This window comes from Phaenicophaeus curvirostris, chromosome 23, assembly GCF_032191515.1.
Source record: "Phaenicophaeus curvirostris isolate KB17595 chromosome 23, BPBGC_Pcur_1.0, whole genome shotgun sequence".
In the NCBI taxonomy this organism is placed as follows: Eukaryota; Metazoa; Chordata; class Aves; order Cuculiformes; family Cuculidae; genus Phaenicophaeus; species Phaenicophaeus curvirostris.
Genome location: NC_091414.1, coordinates 7,525,561 through 7,546,278, shown reverse-complemented (window position 1 = coordinate 7,546,278; position 20,718 = coordinate 7,525,561). Strand labels below are relative to the sequence as shown.

General features: G+C 51.8%; 1 protein-coding gene across 8 annotated transcripts in view; it reads right to left on the bottom strand.

Moving 5' to 3' along the window:
• The window catches only part of SCMH1 (Scm polycomb group protein homolog 1), an 80,287-nt gene extending 66,082 nt beyond the window's left edge, over window positions 1-14,205 (bottom strand). For 5 of the 8 annotated variants that reach the window (XM_069875233.1, XM_069875238.1, XM_069875237.1 and 2 more), the window contains exon 1: window positions 14,130-14,205. The gene's annotated coding sequence lies outside the window, so the exon portion shown is untranslated. The other 3 variants (XM_069875236.1, XM_069875235.1, XM_069875234.1) reach the window with 3 other exon arrangements.
• Between the last annotated feature and the right edge of the window lie 6,513 nt (window positions 14,206-20,718).

The window sequence follows — 20,718 nt, the reverse complement described above, 5'->3', positions numbered from 1 at the left end:
AATAGGATGCTTCAAAACCTTTAAATAAGAATTTAAACAGAAGTAGATAAAAAAATCAGCACACAGTTTCCATAACATCACCAGGTTGTAACAGAGGAGCAACCTTCTCATCCAGCTACACGTCGTGCTAATCCAACACCCCTCACAGTTGCTTTTCCAGCCAGCAATCACACACATGATGTCTGTGGCCTCAAAATGTGCCCCACCATGTAAACTCTTCAGTACACATATTCCCAGTACACATATTCCACAAAATAAATGTCTCGTCAATCTCATGCTTACTCTCTTCTGGACTGGTTCTTATTGAAAACTAAGCCTTTTATGGAATGGGAGATAGGGGAAGGAAGAATCTGGTGGGTAAATAGATACATGATTTGTAATATTAATGAAATCAATGAGTATTAACTCCAGGAAGACCATATACACCCATGTCCCTAGTGAGGGGAAACAGGAAGGAATCCAGAAAGAAAGGTCTGACTTCCAGTTTTGTCTCTGTTGGAAAAGTCACACCAGACTGTACTGCGCTGCTGCCAGCTGGATGTGATTGCTCCTGGAAGAAGATTCCACATTAACTACTTCTAGGAATGTAAGGTTGATAACATTTCAGCATAACATCCTCAGGAGACCAAGAGCAGGGAAAGGCAGCTTGAAGGGGAATGAAAACTAAAGGGATGGTAATTAGGGGACACAACAGAAATGCAAATGAAGAAAGCCCTGGAAAGAGAGGGGAAGGAGATGACCCAGTCCCTTGTGCTCCCCTGCATCTCGCCAGCCCTCCAGCACAAGGAGGAGGCTGCTCCCCAGGGATGGACACACAGGGCAAGGGGTTCCCACTGGAACAGCAGACAGGTAGATGATTGCTCAGGGAGCAGATGAGCAACTCAGCCCCAAAGGAAAGAAAAGGGACAAACCCACCACTCTCTAACGAGCTAACGGGACAATGACGCTTCCACACACCTAGCATTGCATTTTCCTGCCTTCTGCTTTCCTTCTATGACCGATCCTAACACTTGAATGCTCAGAAACAGTTCTTGGAAAAATACACAGGATGACAACTTCCAGCCCTAAGCCCCACATGGTATCAAAGCAATTCCTAAGCACTCAGAGTGCGTAAGGTGTTCTCCTCCCTCATCCGACACCAAGCAATAACCTCCCCTGGAGTTCAGTATTTCCTCACCTCCTGGTGTCCAGCACCAGCAGTCACATCCCTCCTGGCAAGCAGCACTGGAGCGGCTGTGATCCACACTCAGAGGTCAATTCTTCAGAGATCGTATACAAAACCCTGTCCCTGACAGTATCCATAGAGCAAACCTTCCCTGATCTCCCAAATACAACTCTCCGTGCCCTCTCGAACCTGTTTTCCCAAGGCAGACAAGGTGAGATGATCCCCTCAGTATACTTATCCCCACAGTGACAAAACTCCTGCTCTCCTCTGCCAAGCACTACAGCAGATTCAGAGTCAAGCTCTTCCATCCCCACTCCCAACAGCTGATTCGGAGTCAAGCTTTTCCATGCCCCCTCCGAACAGCTGATTCCTCTTGTGCAAACAGGAGACAGAAGAGAAGTTCCTCCAGAATAGCCCCATCAAGAGGAATGAAAATATACTCTTGAACCATCCCACTATGGAGGGGAGCCACACAAACCTAGAGTCACACCTGCTAAAGACGAAGAGGAGTCGGTCTCTGCTGCTTGGAGGCAATGAAATAAAACTCTACAAGAGGGCAGGAGCAAAGTCCAAGGGTGAAGGAAGAGGCTGTGCTAATCCTGATGCTGCTCAGCCTCCTCCAGTCCAGCTGCTTGCCCAGGACGACAGAGCTCACAGAGACTCAGAGCACTCTGAGAGGAACGGCTGGGGTAGGCAGCAAGCATCTTGGTTTATTTTCTTGCTCCTGTAGAGAGATATTAATTCATTTGTTTCTTAGGAAAAGGAAAGGAAATAGCAACAGTGCAACACGTCAAGAGACACTGGGAGAGCCAGGCTCAGGGAGAATGGGTATTAATTACTGCTTTCTATTTTTATCCATGTCTCTGGATAAAAGAGATCATAACTCTGGTCTCGCCTGTGACTTAAGGACCTAAAATCCCCAGAGTCGAAACTGTGGATCTGTTCAAATAGGTAAAATATCCTCTACAGGCTACAAAGAAATCCTAGCAAGTGCCCATCAAAACTTCTGTAAATTCTAATACAAAAAGAAAGAGCAATTCAGTCAAACACAGAACTGTTATCACAAGAAAATTGCTCACAGAGAGGAAAAATCACCAGGCGGTTCCTGCAAGAAGCCCTGGACACATTGCTGTTAGTTTTGTAGACACAGTCACAGAATAACAGAATCACTAGGTTGGAAAAGACCTACAGGATCATCGAGTCCAGCCATGCCTATCCATCGCTTAACCATGTCCCTCAGCACCTCGTCCACCCGTGCCTTAAACCCCTTCAGGGAGGTGACTCAACCCCCTCCCTGGGCAGCCTCTGCCAGAGACCTTTCCATGAAATATTTTTTCCTGATGTCCAGCCTGAACCTCCCCTGGTGGAGCTTGAGGCCATTCCCTCTCGTCCTGTCCCCTGTCACTTGGGAGAAGAGCCCAGCTCCCTCCTCTCCACAACCTCCTTTCAGGTAGTTGTAGAGAGCAATGAGGTCTCCCCTCAGCCTCCTCTTCTCCAGGCTAAACACCCCAAGCTCTCTCAGCCGTTCTTCATAAGGCCTGTTCTCCAGCCCCTTCACCAGCTTCATTGCTCTTCTCTGGACTCGCTCCAGAGCCTCAACATCCTTCTTGTGGTGAGGGGCCCAGAACTGGACACAGGATTCGAGGAGCGGTCTCACCAGTGCCGAGTGCAGAGGGAGAAGAACCTCCCTGGACCTGCTGGCCATGCCATTTCTGATCCAAGCCAAGATGCCATTGGCCTTCTTGGCCACCTGGGCCACTTCTGGCTCATGTTCAGTCGCTGTCAACCAACACCCCCAGGTCCTTCTCCTCTAGGCAGCTTTCCAGCCAGACTTCTCCTAGTCTGTAGCTGCCTAGGGTTGTTGTGCCCCAAGTGCAGGACCCGGCATCTGGCCTTGTTAAACCTCATCCCACTGGTCTCAGCCCAGCGGTCCAGCCTGTTACATTCCTGAAGGGCCAGGAGTTTGGAAAACGAAGAAATATATTGTGAGGCCTCCCCACTGCTGCCGGTACAAAACACGATGAAATCTCTTACTTTGGCAACAAGTAAGATGGCAGTAGATGCCAATGTAAAAAAAGCAACCCCCGGACCACAAGCAACCACAAGTCCACACAGCAGCTGGAATGTCTGTTCAGGGCCTGCCAAGGGGGAAGGAAACCATCACTCTCTTCCAGGCTGTATCTGCTGATGTTAAAGTACCTGCTGGACGTTCCATACAGCTTATCAAGCCAGAAAATATCACAGGGTATTTACAGAATTTCTAGCTGACAACAAGAAACCAGACAGGCCCAGAACAGAACAAGTTCTCCAGTCAGGGATGGTGATGTGACCATCACATATACAACTGGAGACTGTGCCAGCAATGTACTAGACAAAAGCAAAGCCTGTGGTGATGGAAAATGAGCCAAGATAACCAAACTATCTCTCAGTCTCCCCATAAGGCTGGAACAACAGGAAGACCGCCCAGATTTACAGCGCAGGGATAATGCCCAAGTAGAATTAGTTCCTCCTTCCCTGTCTAGGGAACAGGTGAGTCACAGTGAGTCACTATCTCCTGCCACAGCCACCCAAAACCCATTCAGAGGAGGCCACGGAGATGATGTGAAGGCTGGAACACCTCCTCTATGAGAAGAGACTGAGAGAGTTGTTCAGCCTGGAGAAAAGAAGGCTCCAGGGAGACCTCAGAGCAGCTTCCAGGACTGAAAGGGGCTCCAGGAAAGCTGGGGAGGGGCTCTTGATCAGGGAGTGCAGGGATAGGATGAGGGGGAAAGGTTTTAGCTGGAAGAGGGGAGATTGATATGAGATCTTAGGGAGAAATGTTTTGCTGTAAGAGTGGGAGGCCCTGGCCCAGGTTGCCCAGAGCAGTGGTGGCTGCCGCATCCCTGGGGGTGTTCAAGGCCAGGCTGGATGGGGCTTGGAGCCCCTGATCCAGTGGGAGGTGTCCCTGCCCATGGCAGGGGTGGAACTGGACGGGCTTTGGGGTCCCTTCTGACACAAACCATTCTATGATTCCATGATCTCACCTCTGGAGACAAGTGACAAACCAGGAGGATTGGTGTCTGCCTGGGTTTACTTCCCCGTGGTAAGAGTTAAGAGCTCCAGGCATGCAGTGAGGTGGTGGCCTTGCTAATTTGAGCTGATACCTCTTGCGAATCAGTTGCCAATGTCTTCTGGATATCTCCTGTCAACTGTAAATGGCAGGAATTACAGCAGATGTTGCGCTACAGAAAAAAAAAAGATGTTTTCCTGGGCAATCTGCACATGGGGACAGAATTATGGACAGCACCAAAATCTGAAAGATGTGAACTTCTACCACCCAAAGAACAATGTGAAAGCCATGCATCCTGATTACTGAACTGGTAAGAACCTCTTACTCAGCTGTAAACTAACCAGCCTCTGGGGGCTGACAGCATATCACAGGTAGCAGAGCCTTCAGCTCTCCATCCACAGCTCACACTCTATTAGAGGCTCCACCTGAAAATATCTTATAATGATGCTGCACTACCTCAACAGTTTGTTTCTTTAAGAGTCTGACATGCAACTCAGGATGCGAGCTGGTGACGAGCATGTTTCCATGGACTTTCTGCACACAGGCACAAGCTCACCAGACACCAGAAACTCTAAGCCAGAGCTGTGTGACAGCCATCAGCACTCTGCTGCCTGCCGAACACCAACTATGAGGCTCCCAGCTGCCCCACGTTGGGCTGCCACCAGCAGAGAGCAGGGAGCGTGGCTTCCCACCGTACCCTTCCCCAGGCTGGCAGGTCCAGAGAGCCAGCGTACGCACATGCAGAGGAGCATTTCGGATCAGACTACAGAGCCGTGCAGGCACCAGAAGTGTTCAAACAACTGCTCAACTCACAAACGTGCTTGAGGTACACGTGACAGTTAAAAGCTTCATCTTCAGGAGCAGAAGCAAACTGGAAATAAAATGATGAGGTTTAATACATGCTGAGACTAAAAACTGCAGAGGCAATGGCTTTCAGGCACTGGGCAGGCAGTCAAGGCAGCGTGCACGGTTGTGGGTGCAGCTTCTCCTCCCGGAATGCAGGAACAGTCACACACTGCTGGTGCAAAACCAATCCAGGAAAACATGGACCCCAGGGATAACAATTAGCAGATACCTGTGACTATGAAATACAGTGGGGAAGCGGGAAAACCGTGTTAGAGAGATCGTCACACAACGCAAAGTGCTACAGCATCGTTACTGTTTTACAGCCAGCAGCCCACCTCAGCCCATCCGGGCTCTGGAGGCTGCAGGGAAGAACTGGAGAGCTTTGCAGCCCCTTTACCCCTCCCCCTGCCTCTAGATTACTACTACTACTACTACTAATTTTATATCTATCTATATCTATCTATATCTATCTATATCTATATATATCTATCTATATCTATATAGATCTCTCTCTCTCTCTCTATATATATATCCCACAGCCTATGACAACTGTTGATCTCTCCCTGAAATGCACTGCAATAATCACATCAATGACTGAGATGAAGAAATGTTATGAAGTTCTTCAGAAGACCCTTGGGCAGGTGGGGGAGGGAATCAGCTGAGGATTGTGAACTTCTACAGCAAATGCACGTTTCGTTTAACGTTCGACTCCAGGCAAAGGAGAAAAAACCTCACCCCGTGACAGAGAACAATATTCTGTTTCTTCTTACTCAGCAACAGTTCAATCCACAGCGTCTCTAGATCATGTTTTGAAGTAACTTTTATTGTCACTGTGTTGATTTTTATAGAATCCATCGCTAACCACAAACTCCATAGCTGCCTAGATGCGCATTTTGCTGTACAAGTCTGAGACAACTGGGGAATTCATGATATACCATTTCGATAACACACATGTCACCTCAAGCACTGCATTTCCACTGACATCAGCAAAGATCAGGGACTGTTCCTTACAGCCAAGACAACACAAGGAATCAGGACCGGGCTTCCCGGCGGCCACACACGTGTAATTAAATACACAGCAGCACACAAGAGCCCACAGACACGCTCTGAGCACCAAAGGGGAGGTAGAGAGGAAGATCAAACCCTACACAAATGATGGCTTTTACATTGATGGAATATTTCTTCTCTTTGGAAGCCAGCCAGAGAAACGGCAAAATTACGGGGTTAGAGTACAGCAACACCAGCCCAAAATCAAGCAAAGCTCCTTAAATCATCCGAGCAGTCAGGCACTGGAATGCTGAGGGGAGGCTGAGTCACCATCATCGGAAATCTTAAAGAACAGCTTAGAGAAACCTCTAGGAAACCCTGCGCCTTGGTAATGCTTCAAGGTCACTTCAGAAACACCGAAACAACTCAGCCTTCCTCCATACGCTCCTCTCAGACCGCACCCCTGCTGCAGGATTTTAACAGAATGTAGCACCTTTTTTAAAAAAATTGCCAGAACAACACAAATATAAAAAGCAAAGGGATCCTGCATGCGGAGTGCGGCAGCTGCTGGGCTGCGAGGACGTTTGCTTGGCTTATTTTTAGAAAGTGGAATTGTTGCAACTTCCTCCTCGGTTCAGAGCAGACTCTATCAGCTCTTCTGCTGTCACCGAAGTAACGCTCTGTGTGCCTCAGGCAGAAATTTCTCCTACCTTACATGTGCTGCTTTGCAGGAAAGGCCACACTCCAGCGGAAGAGGAGAGCGGGGAGGCGAGGGAGCGACAGCAGGGAGGGAAGCAGCGACGGAGCGACGACTGAACCCACCGCAGAGCCCACCTGGAGCGTTTGACCCCAGTTCGAAGAGCCAACCTCACTCTCTCGCTGTTGCCTCTGCACACCGGCCGGTTTAAAGGACAAAAAGCAGCACGGTGTGGACGGCGTTTCGTGCCACCGGGAGCCAAAGCCAAGCCTGGGTTCTTGCTGCGGAGAAGTGCTGCTCGCCCCGTCTCCCCACGACGCGTGTGCAGCTCAGCACGGCTTCCCGAGGGCTCCGCTGGCCTCTCCGGTGGCTGCAAGGAACAGGAGGAGGGCAGGCAGCTTCTGGCAAGCGGCCCAGGGAGGCTCTGGGAGCACGACAGCCACGAGGGAGCGGAGAAGGAACACAGGCCACCCCCCCGCTCGCTGGAGACGCAGCTGGACACGCGTCCCACCGCTTCAAACGTAGGCGGAGAGGGCTCAGCGTGGTGGGAGGAGGCAGGGGCTTACTTGGAACTGGGAAAGCAAGAGAGGCCCAGGAGCAGGGGGTGAGGTGTGGCTGCCAGGCGAGGGGAGGTCAGGGAGGACAGAAGCCAGCTCTGGCTCGCGGCAGGCGTTGCAGCTCTGCCATTTCCAAGCGGGCACAGCGATCGCACAGCGCATCCGAAGAGAGCGTGGCTTGCAGGCCACAGCAATAACGATGGGCTTTCCACCCAGCTCTGCCAACGCCGAGCTGAAAGAAACTCAACAAGCGTCCTCCAGCTCCCCCACAGACACAAATTCCTTGCTGGAAAGAAACCGCTTTTCCGAGCAGGACCTTTCCCTGGAGCCATACATCAGCAGTACCCGGGGGGGGTGGGGATCAGAAGGGTGCACCTGCCCACCACAAACCAAGCAAACCGCAGCAACTGCAACTCCAGCAACGTGTGAACCAAATTTGCTCCCTCACCACGCTATCCAGGAGCGAAGTCCTGCCACAGCGTCCAATGCAAGGCTGGAAGGGCCAGGAGGGGCAAGGAATCACATGTTCCTCCATGGGCAAAGACAGAGCTTCACAAATTTCCACTGGCATCAAACCCTACGGTTTCTGTTGTTGAAAACAAACCGAGATGTGGGGAAGTTTTGGTCTGTTTGCAGTGTCAGTCTGGAAAACAGGACTCACAGAAGTTGGGTAACACAGAGCACATCGGCTGAGAGGAGGGACCTCCAACACAAGGGAGGCTTCTGACCAGTGCTAACATCATTTGCCTTACAACACACAGGAAAAAAAAAGCCTTCTGAGCAAGGACTGCAGAGGTTTCATAGAATCATAGAATTGCTAGGTTGGAAAAGACCTTTGAGATCACCAAGTCCAACCATACCTGTCCACTACTAAACCACCCCTGAGCACCTCATCTGCCTGTCTTCTAAACCCCTTCAGGGGTGGGGACTCCACTACCACCCTAGGCAGCCTCTGCCAGGGCCTGAGAACCCTTTCGGTGAAGAAATTTTTCCTGATGTCCAATTTGATCCTGCCCTGGCAAAACTTAAGGCCATTTCTTCTCATCCCATCACCTGTCACTTGGGAGAAGAGAATAACACCCACCTCCCTACAACCCCCTCTCAGGCAGTTGTAGACAGTGATGAGGTCTCCCTTCAGCCTCCTCTTCTACAGACTAAACAACCCCAGGCCTCTCAGCCGCTCCTCATAACCCTTGCTCTCCAGACCCTTCACCAGCTTTGTTGCCCTTCTCTGGACGCACTCCAGCCCTTCAACATCTGTCTTGTAGTGAGGGGCCCTTGGATGTACTCCAGAAGCACAAGCTTGTCCCAGGGGAAAAAAACAGTCCCGCACTAAACACTGACATCAGCTCCCTAGTGTTGGTAACGGCCACGTGGAGTCGTGACTGCTGTCCTCTCTGTGTGTCCAACGACCGGTGACCTACCAGACAGCGGAGCTGCACGGGTGACTGATCACTGCTGGTAAAGCCAGACCTCAGGAAGATGAATGGTGGTAGCCAGCAGCTCCAGTCACCACCCCATCCGTCTGCCCTGCTGGACGAGGCTGCTGTGCAAACTGCCGAGGCAGCAAAACGGACGCTTATCTTTTCCTTCAGTTCACAGCCAAGTTCTCCAACCTCTGCTCAGGATGAGTCTGCATAAAACCACGAGGCCATGCACAGCGAGAGCGGAGCCCCAGACACAAACTCTGCTTAAATCCCTGCTGCTGTGGCAGAAACACTTGGCAGTGGGCTGAGCAAACCCTGCCGGCTGCAACACCGCCCATCACAGCATCTAAATCTGCTGCAGGCTGTCTGTCAGAAACCTTTCTGAAAAACCTAAGTATTATTCGATTCTTTTCTTTTTTTGTTTTTTAAGGAAATTTAATGCAGATGGAGATCTCTGGGAATTTAAGTTTTCAGCCCCAGCCGGGCTGTGCTGAATTGTGCTGAGCTCTCCCACTTGGTGAGAGCTCACACTTAGAGTTACCTCTGACACTTCCTATTGAGGGGCACTGCTGTGCAGGTCAACCAGTGAAGGGCATAGCTCTGCGCAAGAGAAGCAGTGGTGACCTCCAGCATGTCCTCACCAATCCTGGTTTGACATCGCCAGCTCACCAGACATGGATGAACCTTGTTTGCTCCAAGCCCAGCAAGACCTGGTGAATCCGATGGAAGATTTCATGTGCTTCCTGCTCCTTTCAACTTGCATCATCACTTTAAACACTGACCAAGCACTTGATAAAGTCTCCACTGTTAGATATTCAAGCCTGGTAAGAAAGGAATTCTTTACAAATATACACATATAAAAAAAAAGCATTTTCCTTTAGGACTGGACCCCATCACTCTGCAAATAAAGGGGGATGAAAACTTGTCCACATCACACAGCTTGGAGTGCATGTCCCACCAGGGCAAAGGAGGGGTCAGCACTATAGTTCCATTGCCCTGAGAGTTTAATGGTGGGGATGACTTTTTATCTTGGCATGTTTCTGAATTACCTAAAATACACATACACGCAGGAGATTAACCACCTTGCAAAAGAAGCCGGCAGCTAGAGCTGCTTTGTCCTCAATGCTTTATCTCTCATGGATGGCCCTCAACCATCTCATTAGGAAACTTTTTGAACGTACACGGACAAGTAAACGATTCAAAATCTGCCTGTCTCATCACAAACTGGATTCCAGTTGCAGCCAAGAAAAAGACAAGGACAAAAGACGGGTGGGGAGGTGCAAACATGATGGCCTTAAGAGCCATAACCGTGCCAAGCTTTAACTTGACCCAGTTCTGCCAGCATGCTGCTCCAGGTTTTGCAATCAGGAGCTCACCAAGCACTCCAAGTCCTTCTCCACAAGCGCACAGTTCAACATACAAATATGCCGAGGTCTGATCCACATTCTTTCTCACACAGCAGCACTCACACATTCCCCAAATGGGGTCACTTGGGCTCACTTTTACAACCACCACACGGTAGCTCGGCTAACAGCGTCTGACCGAGCCCAGTCTGAGCCCAGAGCTTTCAGTCACGGTGGATTGGCAGCAGAGAGGGGCAGAGATCAGCTTACGCAGACAATGAGCCCAAGTAGGAAGAGCAGATGAACAGACCTTTTTCAGCTCAGGAAGAGAAGAAAAAGTCTTAAAATACTTCAAATTCAGCTGCAGAGATGTAGGGAGTAGGGCGGTCTCCTTGTGTGCTGGAGACTAGTGAGAAGCACTCGGATGAACCACCAGGAAAATCTCTTTAATGGCAAGAAGGCCTGAGTGCCAGAATGCATCATTGGCAAAGGATGTGAAACTGCAAGCAGGAAGAGCCTTAAAAGAAGAGACATCACTCAAGGAGGATTCTGATGTGTAACTGACCTCACCCTGGGGTTGGGAAAACACAGGGGCACTTCTGGGGTTCCTCCACCTGCTGTGGCTGAGGCCATAGAATTTTCAGAGCATCCTTATAACTGGGTGTAGGACAAGGACAACAACCCCCTGACTGCTCACATCCTCATCTGAAACACAGCTACTTGGACCCACAGAATCATAGAATGGTTTGAGCTCCAAGGGATCTTGTAGCCCATCTAGTTCCAATCCCCCTGCCACAGGCAGGGGCACCTCCCACAGGATCAGGGGCTCCAAGCCCCATCCAACCTGGCCTTGAACACCTCCAGGGATGGGGCAGCCTGAGCCAGGACCTCCCCACCCTCACAGCAAAATATTTCTTCCTAAGATCTCATCTCAATCTCCCCTCTTGCAGCTGAAAACTGCTCCCCCTCATCCTGTCCCTGCACTCCCTGATCAAGAGCCCCTCCCCAGCTTTCCCACAGCCCCTTTCAGTACTGGAAGTTGCTCTGAGGTCTCCCCAGAGCCTTTTCTTCTCCAGGCTGAACAACTCCAACTCTCCTAGCCTGTCATCATCATTTTATACTCTAACAGCATCTTTCATTCAAAGACACCAAACCGTGCTGCAAAAACCATCCAGTTTTCAGAAAAGCGACTCAAGAGTTAAACATGATTAGAAATTCAGACCCAGGCAAACTGGAGGTGCAGCCTCACAGCTTGCTTAGGTGCCACTCGTGCTCCTGTACTCATTTCTGCATTTGATTATTTTTAATTAGCTAATCACTTAATTTGTTTAATATCAAGTATTTCACTAAAAAGCAGATTATCAAGATGTAGATTTATCTTCTCCTAGGATGTAAATACTGAAACAGGAGAACCGAGGGTCAGTGCATCTCTCTCAAATAAAACAGACTTTAACCTTTAATAAAATAAATACTATAAACAGCACAGAAATACCTGGTTTTCCATATTGCCCGCTGCAAGGAACTCTCTTATTTCTGTCTGCATTTTCATACCATCTACTGGACAGATCCTGAACTACCCAGCCCCACGGCTGCATCCCCGGCTGTTTGTCCCAGGCTGAGCCCCCACCTGCTACGTTTGATTCCAGGCAGCAGAGCCCACGGACAAGCTGGTGCTTGCTCCAAAGGGTACAAACCACCATCCCATCCTGCAGATATTTCCAGCAAGAGCACGGGGACAACACGCCCTGTGTGAGGGTAAAAGAAGGGGACGGCAGAGAGGAGGAGGAGAAGCCATCATTGCAGCCCCGGTACAACCGCTGTCGCTCAGGCAATTGAAACGCAGTGGAAGAATATTTTTCCTCAATGCTACTGGCTGCCAAAAAGGAGGGACCACATGGCTGCTCTCAGCCACTCGCTGCATGCTGCTGACGATAAACAACAACAGTAAACAAAACCAGAGCCAAACACCAAAGCTGGGTACCCTGGAGCTGGGTTTCCACGTCCTGACTTTACCCATGGGAAGGATTCGTTCAGCATTCAGCGGCTGAACCGCAAACATCCCAGGCCAAAGGGAGCCAAGTTGCTCGGTGATTCTGAAACTTAGGTTGCCTGTTTGGATTCTTTCTACCTTTAAGCATCACAACTCCAAACCGCTGCCACGGTTTTACACAGAAGCTTCAAAGTGCCTGTGGATGAAACCTCACGACATACAGCGAGAGCCAGACTGACACGGTGTTTATTTTTAAACACCCTCCTGTGTCTCCTTCCCTGCTCAACTCAGGGGGCTGAGAAAGAATCATGGAATCATCAATGTTGGAAAAGACCTCTAAGCTCATCCAATCCAACAGGGTCACTACCTGGATGGGCCAGCAGTCCGGACAGACCCCCGCACGGGTCTGGGGCTTGTCGGAAGCGCACAGGGTCTTTGTGAGCAAGACTGGGCTGTGCTGCTCTCGGGAGGGGCAGGATGTGCGGGAAGAAGCCTGGGATTTGGGGGTTTCTTCAGAAAAAAAACAGGTGCTGTGGGGACAACAAGCAGGGGTGGCAGCCCAGGGACAGGGATGAGGACAGCAGATGGGTGCAGGGGATGCGGCAGAAGTAGGGACAGGTCAACAGGGCTCCCTCATTTGCTCCCCCCAGCTTTGCCTGGACCAGGGCTTGTGCAATCCTGCTCTTAAGGAATCAGTAAGGTTGGAAAAGACCTCTAAGACCACCAAAACCAAGCATCCGCTCAACTTCACCGTGGCTACTAAACCATGTCCCAAAGCGCCACATCCAGACGCTTTGAACCCCTCCAGGGATGGAGACACCACCACTGCCCTGGGCAAAAGGAGGCTGGAGGTGTTTAAAAGATGAGCAGATGAGGTGGTCAGTGATGTGGATGAGTAGTGGACGGGTATGGTTGGACTCAATGATCTCAAACATCTTTTCCAACCAAACAGTTCTATGATTATGTGAGGTGCAGATGTTCCCCCAGGGATGGTGGTTATGGGATTTCTCCAGTCCTCGATCAAACCTTGACACCTCGTGTGGTGGCGGGGGCACTGCTGGCTGTCTCCAGAGCCCACCGTGACTCCAGGAGCACATTCCTGCCTTCCCAGGGGGCTGGTGGGGAGGGAAGGGAACAAACCCTGCTGGGCTGGGGCCAAATCCTCCATCTCGAGAGCCCACCCTGGTTCCAGGAGGGCATCCCTGCTGTTCCAAGGGGGTTGTGGGGAGGGAAAGGGACAAACCCTGCCAAGCTGGGGACAAATGCTCTGTCTCCAGAGCCCACCCTGGTTCCAGGAGGGCATCGCTGCTGTTCCAAGGGGGGCGTGAGGAACGAAGGGGACAACCTCTGCCAGGCTAGGGCCAGATCTTCTGTCTCCAGGGCCTGCTCATTTCCAAAAGGGTATTCCTGTCATGCCAGGAGGCTGGTGGGGAGGGAAGGGGGGTATCTCTGCTGTTCCAAGTGGGTCTTGGGGCCAGAAAGGGATAAACCGTGCCAGGCTGGGGCCAGATCCTCCCACTCTGGAGATCACCCCGCTTCCAGGAGAGCTTCCCTGTCACCCCAAGGTGCTGGAGGGAGGGGAAGGGGACAATCCCTGCCAGGCTGGGACCAGATCCTCTGTCTGCAGGGCCCACCCCGGTTCCAAGAGGGCATTCCTGCCTTCCCAAGCGCCTGGTGGGGAGGGAAGGGGACAAATTCCCCCGGGATCTCCGTGTTGTTCCCTTTCCCCCTCTAAGGATGCTCAGCGGGCGATGGCAGCGCGGGGAGCGGGTCCGGCTCCGAGGCCTTGGGGAGCGATGTCCCCATGCCTTGTGTCGCTGCCCGAGCTGCCAGCACTACATCCCATCCCCTGGAAACACAACAAAGCGCTTCCAAAGGGGACTCACCAGCGGGGGGATGCAGCTGGGGGAAGGAGGGGGGGGGTGGGTGTCTGAGTTACCGGTCCCGAACGCTTCCACGACGCCTCCTCCCCGCCCCCAGAGCTGAGAATTAGGACGCAGAGAGTCCGAGCAGCCCGCCCCGACCCTTGGCATCCTCGCCCCGCGCCGCCCCGAGCCGCCGCGCTCACCTCTGCAGCCGCCCAGCCCCGCGCCGCTCAGCCCCGCGCCGCCGCCATGTTCGGTGCGCAGGGGCGGGGAGCGCAGGGCCGAGCGGGGGGCGGGGGCGGCACCACGGGGCTCCTATGGCCGGGGCTGGCCCGGTACAGCCCGGCACGGCTCGGTACAGCCCGGTACAGCCCGGTATGGCCTGGTATAGCCTGGTATGGCTCAGCACGGCTCGGTATAGCCCAGTATGGCCCAGTACAGCCCGGCACGGCTCGGTATAGCCCAGCATGGCCCAGTACAGCCTGGCACGGCTCGGTATAGCCCGGTATAGCCTGGTGTAACCCAGTATGGCCTGGTATAGCCCAGAACAGCGCGGTATAGCCCAGTCTAGCCTGGTATGGCTCTGTATAGCCCCGTATAGCCTGGTATGGCCCGGCACGGCTCGGTATAGCCCAGTATGGCCCAGTATAGCCCAGTATGGCCCAGTACAGCCCGGCACAGCTCGGTATAGCCCGGTGTAGCCCAGTATGGCCTGATATAGCCCAGCACAATGTGGTATAGCCCGGTATAGCCCAGCATGGCCCGGTATAGCCCAGTATAGCACAGCACGGTATAGCCTGGTATGGCCCAGCACAGCTCGGTATAGCCTGGTGTAGCCTGGTATGGCCTGATATAGCCCAGCACAGCATGGTATAGCCCGGCACGGCCCGGTATAGTCCAGTATAGCCCGGTATGGCTCTGTATAGCCCGGTATAGCCTGGTATGGCCCAGCACTGCTTGGTATAGCCCAGTATGGCCCAGTACAGCCCGGCACGGCTCAGTATAGCCCGGTGTAGCCCAGTATGGCCTGGTATAGCACAGTATACCCCGTATGGCCCGGTATGGCCTGGTATAGCTCAGCACAGCGCGGTATAGCCCGGTATGGCCCAGCACAGCCCAGTATAGCCCAGTATAGCCCCGTATAGCCCGGTATAGCACAGCACAGTATAGCCCGGCACAGCACAGTATAGCACGGTATAGCCTGGCACGGCTCGGTATAGCTCGGTATAGCACAGTATATCCTGATATAGCCCAGCATGGCACGGTATAGCACAGCCTGGCACAGCCCAGCACGGCACAGCCCGGCACAGCACGGCACAGCATGGTATAGCAGAGCACAGCCCGGCACGGTATAGCATGGCACAACACAGCACAGCCTGGTATAGCACAGCCTGGCATGGCATAGCCCAGTATAGCACAGCACAGCTTGACACAACACAGCACAGCACGGCCTGGCACGGCACAGCCCGGCACAGCACAGCTCAGCACAGCATGGCACAGTATAGCACAGCCTGGCACAGCACAGCCCACCTCAGCCCACCTCAGCCCAGTAGAGGCCAGCACAGCCCAGCCCAGCCCAGCCCAGCATGGCCCAACCTGGCACAGCACAGCAGAGCCCAGCCCAGCCCAGCCCAGCCCAGTCTGCCACAGCCCAGCTCAGCTCTGCTGGCCTCGTCCCATCCCATCCCACCCCACGGGCCCCCCGAGCATCAGTGTGACTGCAAGGACTGAAACACCAGCTCGCCCCAGATGATGGGAGGGTGGGGATACAGGGACAGGTCCTTGTGGTGACCCGCTGTGCACGTGGACCCCCTGGGAAAGGGATGGGGCCTCATCAGGATCTCCAGCCTCGGTCCCTTGCACCCACACAGGACCCTCTGGGGAAAAGGCAGAGCCTCATCGTGGTCTACAGACTGAGGAAGAATTCCCTGTGCCCACCCAGGACACACTGGGGATGAGACAGGTCCTCATCGTGGACTTCAGCCTGTGGAGGGACCCCCTTGTCATAGAATCACCAGGTTGGAAAAGACCTCTTGGATCATGGAGTCTAAACATTCCTATCTGCCCCTAAACCATGTCACCTCGTCTACCTGTCTTTTAACTACGTCCAGGGATGGTGACTCAACCACTCCCCTGGCAGCTTGTTCCACTGCCCAATGACTTGTTCCTGTCCCCACTGGGATTCTCTAGGCATGGGACAGCTCATCACTGTGAGCCCCAGACTAGGGACAGACCCCTGTGCCTTCCTCAGACAGACAAAGACACCTTTGACTCCGAGCTGCAAAGATACCTTATGCCATGGTTATATCTCACCACCTTTATGGCACCATCCCCAGCTCTCATCCAGCTGTGCAAGTCAACCCCACAGAGCACCTGTGAGCCTTGGTGACCTCTCCTGACCAGAGATGGACCTCCCTGTGCACCACCTCTCCTGCAGAGCCACCAGAGCCTGCACACAGTACCCCAAAAGCGTCCCCTTTCATGTCTTAGCTAGGGAACCTTTACATGACACATGGGCTGCTGCAGGGGCCACCTTTGTCCCCTCGCTCCATCCATGTTGCTCTCCTCCACAATCCTTCAGCCTATCAACATACCCACAGCTGCCACCACCAACACATCTCATAGCAGAGGATCCTTCACCTGAGCCCTTCGCCCTGCGTCCATAGAATCATAGAATCACCAGGTTGGAAAAGACCATTGGATCATCGAGTCCAACCATTCCTATCAAATACTAAACCATGCCCCTCAGCTCCTCGTCCACCCGTCCCTTAAACACCTCCAGGGAAGGGGATTCAACCACCTCCCTGGGCAGCCTCTTCCAGTGCCCAATGACCCTTTCCGTGAAAACAGAATCATAGAACCACCAGGTTGGAAAAGTGTAGCCACCTCCCATCCTTGGCAGGAGGCACAAACCCCCACCTCTCTGATCAGAAGCCAGTGGGACATGGTGTTCCTGGAGCCAGATTCCCAGCTGAGGACACTGGGTTTGCTGTACTGGAGCCCCGACTTCCACTGCAAGGGATCACAGCTAAAGAAGCAAGCCGTTCATCTTAAGGAGTAAACAGGCTGTGGTGCAGCTGCACCCAGAGCAGGAGCTCAGGTCCTCTCTCTGCCTGGAAAAGAAAAAAAGGATAAAGTATTAGATTCTGGAGATCCAGTTCTCGTCTTCAAAGCTGCTCCCATGAACAGTCAGTGGATCTAAAGGACGGCTATTGGGGAACAGTGGCTTCTCCTGACCCAAATATTTCACCAAGACAATGGAGACATCACATTGGAGTGACTCACAGACATATGTGAGAAGCCTTCTCATGGATAAAGCACCTCAATGCTCTCCAAAGTGCATGTGGTGACACGGCCAACATCTGAGTCTCTCCCTGAATGCTTTGGTGTTCTGGGGGATTACATGGAAGCTTGTGCTTTTAAGTCAAAACTAAAGCAAAATATGAGAAGAAGCATCTCTGGTGCAGACAATGCCTGCCTGGGTTTGGAAAGGTTGTGTCTGAGGAAGATCTACCAAATGCAGGGCTTCCTGCTCACAGCTTTGTTACATGTGATGGAGGGAAGGTAAAGCCAGGATTAAGATTTTTACCACTACTGCCAAATCCATGGAATCTCCTGGTCCTGGCCAGGAACCTGTGCTAATGCTGAGCAGAGGCACACAATGAGTAAGGGCTCTAGTGGTGAAATCATAGAGGGACCTTCCCACTGCTGCCCATGGGCAACTTCACAGGAAGGTCTAAAACCACTTCAGCCCATTCCTGTGCTCTTCCATTTTCCTTCAGGAAAGTTAATGCTATCTCCTGTCTTGGGCTGAAGCTGAAGGAGGGTTCCCCAGGAACAGGAATGGATGGCTGGCCTCCATCTGCTGAAGGCAAGAGTCACCACCATGTAGGTGCTAACGCTGTCCTGGTTCAGATGCTGCTCTCAGTCCAACCTGTGCAAGGCTTAAGATCCTGTCCAAGGCCAAATGAGCTTTGGCCTGTCCAGTAGCGGACTTCTGGGGTCCAGCAACTTATCCACAGTGCCTGGACCATTTCTAGGAATAAAAAAAAAGGGACCAGTAATCTCAGAGCAGAACACAACCTGTGTTTGCCTGTCTCTGCCCACAAAAGGTGATAAAGATTGACACTTCATCAAATGGGGTGGGATTTCCGAGGACTAGGGAGGAAATGCTTTGAGATGGAGCTGTTTCAGAGCTGGAGATTTCTCATGTCCATTTCTGAGCAGTGGTGCCAAACACAGCTGGATACGAGCACTGACCTGGAAACCCTCTCATAGAATCACAGAATCTGGTTGGAAAAGACATTTGAAGACATTGACTCCAATAGTCCCTGTCTACTACTAAACCAGATCCTTGAGTACTTCATCTGCCTGTCTTGTAAACCCCTCCAGGGAGAGGGACTCAACCACCTCCCCGGGCAGCCACTGCCAGTGCCTGAGAACCCTTCCTGCTTGGGAGAAGAGACCAACACCCACCTCACCACAACCTCCTTTCAGGAGCTGCAGAGAGCAGTGAAGTCTCCCCTCAGTGTTCTCTTCTCCAGGCTAAACAGCCCCAGGTTCCTCAGCTGCTCCTCATAACCGTGGTTCTCCAGCCCCTTCCCCAGCTCTGTTCCTCTTCTCTGGATGCACTCCAGCCTCTCAATGTCTTTCTTGTAGTGAGGGGTCCTAAACTGAACCCAGTTCAGTTCTCGTTCCTAAAACATTCACATTGAGGGGATGGAAATGCTGGTAAGGGCTTTTGTTTTAATATGTGGAAGACTCAGTCATGATGGCAGGACACAGAGGTTTGCTTGCTGCTGCATCAGGACTTCCTGGTGCTGCCTATCAACACGGCATCCAAGCATCTTCCCAGGAGACTCAGGAATATCGTCAATAGGTTCCATTACCTCTGGTATTTCCTCATTTCCACAATAATCAGGAATTCATGAATGGAATAAATGTGCAAGATCTGCAAGAAGGGGGTAGGAGAGAAATTTATCCATTGACATTATTTTGGAGTCAGCACAGAAGAATTTACATATGCCATCCATATGAGCCCTGCAGGAATTTGGTTTGATGAATATGACAATGGGAATGAGCCACAGAAATGGTTCATTATTTATTATGAAGCCTTGCCAATAAAGCTCCAGCTCACTCACAGTCTGGCTTGGGCCAGCGCAAGGCAAGTGCCAGCATGGCAAATGCCTGTGAGCTAACGGCTTTGAGAGGGCACCGATCCCCTGATCCATGGGGGTGTGAGACACACAAGGGCAGGGCCCTCAGAGGAGAGAATGTCAACGACTGGGAAGGAAACCTGCTGTCTGCGCTTCTTCCCTCCCTCTTCTTCCTTGGTCAGCGCCTCTCAGGCATCTGGTACAAGAGGAGGCTGAGGAGCAACCTCGTCAGTCTCTACAACTACCTGAAAGGAGATTGTAGCTAAGTGGGTGCTGGTCTCTTCTCCCAAGTAACAAGTGATAGGATGAGAGGAAATGGCCTCAAGTTGCACCAGGGAGAGTTTAGATTGGTCATCAGGAAACATTTCTTTACTGAAGGGGTGGTGAAGCCCTGGCAGAGCCTGCCCAGGGCGGTGTTGGAGTATCCATCCCTGGAGAGGTTAAAAAAATGTGTTGATGTGGCACCTCAGGACATGATTTAGTGAGTATATTGGTATTGTGTTGATGGTTGACCTGGATGATCTTAGGGGTCTTTTCAAACCCTAACAGTTCTATGATCCTATGACCAAACTTCCTCCCAGGCTGGCTGCAATGTTCCCATTATATCCTTAACTATGTTTTCTGCCAGAAACTGATCCTGAGCCTGGCATGGATGGTTATATGGACCATATTCTGCCAGAAGGAAAGCCTAACATCTCATGGTCCATGACCTTCTTATCTTGAATCTGATATCTAATATTTTATTAGATAGTGCACAGGGATTCATGTGGAGGAGGAGGATCTGAAGGAACATGTGTGCACAGTAACCGCCTGCTCTCACATCAATACACTGTTTGACCTGACATCTTCCTTGGAGAGGGGAGGAGGGAAGCTCCTCCCCATGCCTTGAAAAGGTGGGAGGAAAGGTTAATTACGGAGTTGAAAGCTCCGATGAGCAGGAGGTCACCTTGGAGTGCCTCCTTTTCCTGGAGCAGTCTCATATTGGGACCAGCTGCTGAATTTACCAGGGGTCTGTCTTCCTAAAAGGGTCTGGTTTTGTTCTGAAGACTTCATGGGCTGCAAAATTGCCTCTGTGACTCAAAGTGAACTCTTTTGGTAGTGGGACATCAACTGGTTTCCTATCCCAGATGTTTGCAAGCAGCTCTGCCTTTCCCTGCTCTGTTACAGCCTCATGCTCCACAAGGAGGCTGCACACTGCAAACCCATGCAGCCTACCCACCTTGCCCTTGTGAGACAAAAGAACAAATTTTCTCATTCTAACACATTCTTCTGTATCTGATGGCTCTTTCCAACTGCTCCCATCTTTTCCACATCCACTGTGTACACCAAACCTGGGTGCAAAGTCCCATGGTCTGTGTCACCATGCCACATTCAGGGCTGATGCCCCTGTTCTTACACCCTCCTCTCCAGCACTTGCACCTAAATCTAACCATTCCCTGCCGTGTTTTATGGAGTCACTCCTGCAGTCCAGGTCTGCTTTGCTCATCCCTAACTTCTGTCTGGAGTTGCTGCTTTCTTGAGCCCGGTTGCCCATCCCATTATTCCATCTTCATTGCTTACACACCACAAAGCTATGATTCTGGCTACACAGAATCATAGAAGAATCACAGACCGATTTGTGCTTGAAGGGACCTTA